General features: G+C 40.5%; 1 protein-coding gene across 3 annotated transcripts in view; it reads left to right on the plus strand.

Annotated features, from left to right (window-relative positions):
* RGSL1 (regulator of G protein signaling like 1) overlaps positions 1–5,688 on the plus strand; it is a 102,065-nt gene that overhangs the window by 83,342 nt on the left and 13,035 nt on the right. The window contains exon 23 of one of the 3 annotated variants that reach the window (XM_006142326.1): positions 5,011–5,171. The exons of the other annotated variants lie outside the window; for them this stretch is intronic. The gene's annotated coding sequence lies outside the window, so the exon portion shown is untranslated. Of the gene's footprint in view, positions 1–5,010; positions 5,172–5,688 lie in introns of those variants that run through there. 3 annotated transcript variants of the gene reach the window in all.

A 5,688-nucleotide genomic window follows, 5' to 3' on the forward strand; every position in this document is an offset into this window, starting at 1 on the left:
GAGGCACCCAGTATACATTCTCTAGGCCTTTTAGAAAACATAGAGTAGTACCTTTGGCAACATATGTACAAATCTACAAGGAAGGTGATATTGTAGACATGAAGGGAATGGATACTGTTTGAAAAGGAATGCCCCATGAATGTTATTATGGCAAGACTGGAAGAGTCTACAATGTCACCCTGTTTACATGCTGTTGGCATTGTAAACAAACAAGTTAAGGCCAAGATTCTTGCCAGGAGAATTAATGTGCGTATTGAGCATATTAAGCATTCTAAGAGCAGAGATAGCTTCCTAAAACGTGTGAAGGAAAATGGCCAGAAAAAGAAGGAAGCCAAAGAGAAAGGTACCTGGGTTCAACTGAAATGCCAGCCTGCTCCACCCAGAGAAGCATACTTTGTTTTTTGTTTGCTTGTTTTAGTTTTTTTAATTCATTTTTACATTTTCCCACACTTACTTTACATATCAAAATATTTTTGCTCATACTCCATAGTTCTTGACAGTTAATAAGCAGCTTTCAGAATTTCAAAAAACTGAATTTTAAAGATAATGTTAAAATATATGTTATAATTTTGTTTGTGACTCTATAACAACAGAGACAGTATGGTTTTAAATATTTTTGAGAAAAAATTTACATGTCAACTACTTAAACTGTTGAAAAGCAAACACCTAGCACACAATTCACACATAAACCTTCTCAATTCAGCCCTGCCTACCAAGTATTCTATGATATACCAGAATACTTTTCTTCCTTCAAGGTCTTTCTCAAAATAGTCCTCTGGTTGTGACTGCTCTTTTGCAACCTTTACTGATCACAATGCTGGCTGGAAAAGTCCAAGTTATTTTATATAGCTTCTCTAATCCTCTCTGCCAGGCAGAACTGTTTATGGTGCCAGGCAGTCTTTCTAAGAGCTTCTGTTGGATTTCTTGAGATCCACCTTAGTTCCATAGTTTTCTGGTTTAATCTTCAGATATGACATTCCAGTCAAAGCCCTGTCCAATAATGAGTATTTCCAATTTCTGATTCAAGGCAACAGGTATTAGTGAACTTGTGCAAATAACCCTTCTGCCACAAAATAAGAATACTCCCAAATATTTCCCAATTCTAGAGGGGTCACGAAGGGAGAAATGTTTATATTTCCATTTAAAGAAACAAATAAGAAAAAACATTTTAACAAATTTCTGAACTTATCAATAGCTCAAAAGAAAGCAAAACCCTTAAACTAGGGAAACAAAGCATAGTAAATAAAAAATCAGTAATGTTTTACTCAAAAGTCATAAAGTTCTATTTCACCAGTTCAGTCTTATGTAATTAATCTCTCTTCACAGCGCTACTGTGGTCCAATCTTTCCACTTAAATCTCGGAAGTTAACATTCAACGTTATAATTGATATTTCTTTTTTTTTTTTCTTGGAGAGGTTTTCACTATAGGGCGCGTGCGCTCGCCAGACAGACAGAGAGAGGCAGAGAGACAGAAAGCGAGAAATCACTCCCCAGGGGGGAATGGCCACGCCGCAGTCCCTTCTCCTCCATTCTCCTCTTGAGATCTTGGGCACGCACGCACACGCGCCTGGCGTGAGTTTTAAGCCACCGGATCCGGGACACGAACCGCGGTCGACTACGTGGGAGTCCAGCGACATAGCCATTACGCTAACTGCTGGTTCCCTTATTGATATTTCTTGTCCCCAGCATTAAAGTTGGTCATTTCATTGGTTGCTTTTTGTTCTCTTATTTCTGTATGTGTATCTTTAGTTTTCCAGTAAACCACTCCTTTCATAACTTCTTGAAGAGCTGGTCTGGTGTTGATAAATTCTTTCAGGTTTTGTCTGAGAATGTTTTATCTTTTCTTTTCACATGAAGTATAGTCTTGCTGGGTATAGTACTCTTGGTTGAAACCGTTTTTCACTTAACACTTTGAATATAGATTCCCATGCTTTCCTTGCTCACATTGCTTCTGATGAGAAGTCTGATGTTAGCCTGATGAGGTAATTTTTATAAGTAACTTGACGTTTCTCTCTTGCCAATTTTAGTACCTTGTCTTTGTGGATTTTGCAAATCTGGTTATGATGTGCCTTGGAGAAGACCTTCTTGGGTTGATTCTATAAAGGGTCCTTTGTATTTCTTGGGTCTGGATCTTTGAATGTCTCTCTAGATTTGGAAAGTTTTCTTCCAGAATTTCATGGAATAGGTTATCAATGCTCTTATTGATTTCTTCAACTTCTGGGATACTGATTATCTGGGTGTTTGGGCACTTAACGGTATCTAGTGTTTCTTATATAGTATTTTCTTTTTTTTTTTGACTATTTTCTCAGGATTTTTTGGTTGTTTTTTCAAGGTCAGAGGTTTTCCCTTCAACATCCAAATTTGAACTTCTGTGTGGACTAATCTGCTTTTAATACTTTTGAGGGAGGTTTTGACTTCCAGTATTGCAGGCTTCATCTCTAACTGCTCCATTTGATTCTTTTTTTATAGTGTGTATTTCCTCTTTCAGATCATGCAAGAACTTCCTCACCTTCTGGAACTCATTGTCTCTTTTCTCCTGCATCTCCTGGGGTTCATTGTCTCACAACTCTTGCATCGTGTTTAGTTTTGTCATTATAATATTCTAAATTCTCTTTCGGACATTTCCATGTGTTCCACTGTACTGTCTGTGGATAATGAAGGATTGTTCTTTTCACTTAGGAGAAAAATATTTTCTTGGTTTCTAATATTTCTTGTGCCTCTGCAATGGTTTCGGGTCATTCTGTGACAAAATCTCTCCTCTACTGTGTTTTCCAATGTGGTATCCACAGAAAGAGATTATGAGTTCAGATTTAGAAAAAGAAGTTTCTTCCTTAAAGCAGGAGGCTCAATAAGCACTGAGGATTTTAGTGATCTTAAAAGTATTTAGACGCTTGCCTACTGTGCACCTAGGCCTGTCTAGACATTCAGTGTGGAGATTGAAGAGCAGACTGAGAAAGTAAAGTTAAAGAAAAAAATAAAAGCAAAAGGTAAAGAAAAGAAAAAACACTAGTCAAAAACAACCAAAAAGGAGGGAAATTTTTTTTTTAAATAAAGGTAAAAAATGAAAACCGCACGGGTGTCATGCAAACAAGCCAGGATACATCTCACATTTCAAATGGCTTCTAAAGGTAGCAAGAGAAAGAAAAGGCCCAAAATGAGACGAAATGGTTTAAAATTAAAAAAATAATAAATTAAAAATTTAAAGAGAGAGACAGACAGACACACAGACAGAGACAGAAAGAGGACAGAGGTCCCCCTACCTAGTGTTCAGGGGTCTAAAAAATGGAGTTTAGAGCACAGCTTCCCTGAACACACCAGGACACACCTCAGATTTTAAATGGCTTCTTGTCTGAGTGTTTCGGGGTTCTAGAAGATCGAGAAGCACACTTTGTGAGAACCTATAGAAAGGAGCCTGAGCTTCTGGAACCGATACCTATGAATTCACGCATAACAGGTATTTAAATAAACTCTGGACAATCAAAAAAAAAAAAAAAAAGAACCCATCAGGATAATCCAAGATAATCTCTTTATTTTAAGGTCTTTCATCTTGATTCCATCTGCCATATTCCTTTTGCCATGTTAAGTAACATGTTTGCAGGTTCTGGGCGTGGACAGTTTTGGGGTGCCCTTATTCTGCCTCCCTCCCGCAGTGCTTACACCAGCTTCCCCAGAGAAGACTGTACACACGCACCGTCCGGGCCTTGGATGTGAGTGCTGCCTGCTGCAGCCTTGGAGACGGTGTTTTCTTCATTCTTTTGTCATATCTCTGACTATCCTTCCTTGGTCTTTTAAACTGTTCCCCTGCCTTTCCCCTAAGTATCAGCAGCCCCCATGGCTCTATTATTGAACTTGTCTTCTTATGTTCACACTCTTCCACTGAATTGTGTACCCTAGTCCCTGCTTCCCCTGTAACAGAATTCCTGTTTCCAATGGGACACTGCACATGTAACATACCCCAGACCAGCTCTAGCTCCCTTATTCCCTATCTCCAGTCAACCCCGTCTCCCAAGCTAGAAAACTTAGTATTCCTCAACTCCTTCCTCTGCCTTACCTCCCATCCTTCTACCTGTAAGATCAGAAAGTGCTGCCCGTTCTACCCAGAAATGCCCCTCGAAGAGTCAGGCTCTCCTCTGGCATACCTCAGATCAGTCCCGCACACCATCACTAGCACCATGAAGACCCTCCCATCCTAGTCTCCTCAGTCCCCTCTCTACACTCAGTTCATCCCACACGCTAACACCCAATCTGATTTCATTTTTTCCACCTCAAAAAATCTTCATCCTCTTTCTTACTGAAAAAGCACCAACTCCTTAGCGGAGTGTATAAGGCCATTGATAATATGACCCCAGTTTTGGTTTCCAAGTGTGTGTCTTTTCTGTCTCTCTCTCTCATGCATTCCATTCTCCAGCAAGATGATTGTTTAAAATGTACTTCCCTTTCTTCTCCAGTGAAATAGGCACCATAACTGCAATTCCAGCTGGTTTTCTGAGACACATTTTTTTCCCATCTTTGGAAAAAAGATGTATGTGTCCCCTAGCAGATTATACTTTTGCACACAATCCTACTTTTCTTTGTTTCTCCTAGCACAGTGATGTGCAGTTAGTAGTTGCCTATAAATATGTATTGAGTGTTTGAGTAACTGAGCTAAGAGCTGAGGATGCAGTCGAGAAAGCAGAATGTGGAGTTTACGGCTTTGCTGGCTTTATAGTCAATTGGAGTATGCATTGCTATTCCTGAACAACCACGTTGGTAATCAATTACAGTTGTGACTGGCACAATGAAGAGGAAATATCAAATGCTGTTTTCTTTATGAATTTTTTGTACTTTAATAATTCTTGATGCTTTAAGGTTTGATGTTTTAGAAAGCTCATACAGCTCATTTAGACTAGTGCGACAGTAAGAGGCAGAAAATAGCAGAAAGAATGAGAGAGGCTGAGAGATCTGCTTCCACCTGCAGAGGGGCCTCTTCAAGTACATGACAGTGACATGGGATCTCCTCTCTTTCTACAGAAGTATGAAAAGATGTCTGTCCCTCATTTTGAGTGCCTCCATTGATCTGAGTGTCACCCCAGAGGAGGGGGCAGCCCATACGTGCAACACTCGGGGTGCCAGTTGTCACCACTACACTTCAAACAGGGCTGCAGGTGATTAGCCAGAATAAAGGATGTTCGTATGCACTCTCTGCGGGCCTGCTGTTCTCTTTTTAGGGAAAGGGGCACGGGGAAAACGCCATGTTGCTCCCCAGAGAGCTCCCAAGGCTATTTCCAATTCAGGAGATTCGAAGAGGGAGTACTGTCATCCTAGCTCAAGGTCACAAGCCAGCTGGTCTCACTCAGTAGTTTTTACACACAAGTCTTCCCTGACCAACGGAGTCCAGACCAGGAGATCTGGGGCCATTTCACCAGAGCCCAAGTTTTCCTCACGAGGAGAGATGATTTTAAATTTTGCCCCTGCTCCTTAGTAATTCTGTGATGGTCAGCAAATTACGGAACCTCACTGAGTCCCAACACCTTTGTATGTGCAATGAAGCTGATAATACTGACTTCATAGGGTTATTTGGAGGCTAACTGGAGATAATGCAGACCAAAGACAGAGTTGGGAGTAAGGGACCTAGGCTGGGCTGCTGCTCTCCTTTCACGTTACTTCCCCAGAACATGAAGGAGGCATCGGTACAGTAGGGAGCAGGAA

This window comes from Tupaia chinensis, unplaced genomic scaffold (assembly GCF_000334495.1).
Source record: "Tupaia chinensis unplaced genomic scaffold, TupChi_1.0 Scaffold000074_1, whole genome shotgun sequence".
Taxonomy (NCBI): Eukaryota; Metazoa; Chordata; class Mammalia; order Scandentia; family Tupaiidae; genus Tupaia; species Tupaia belangeri.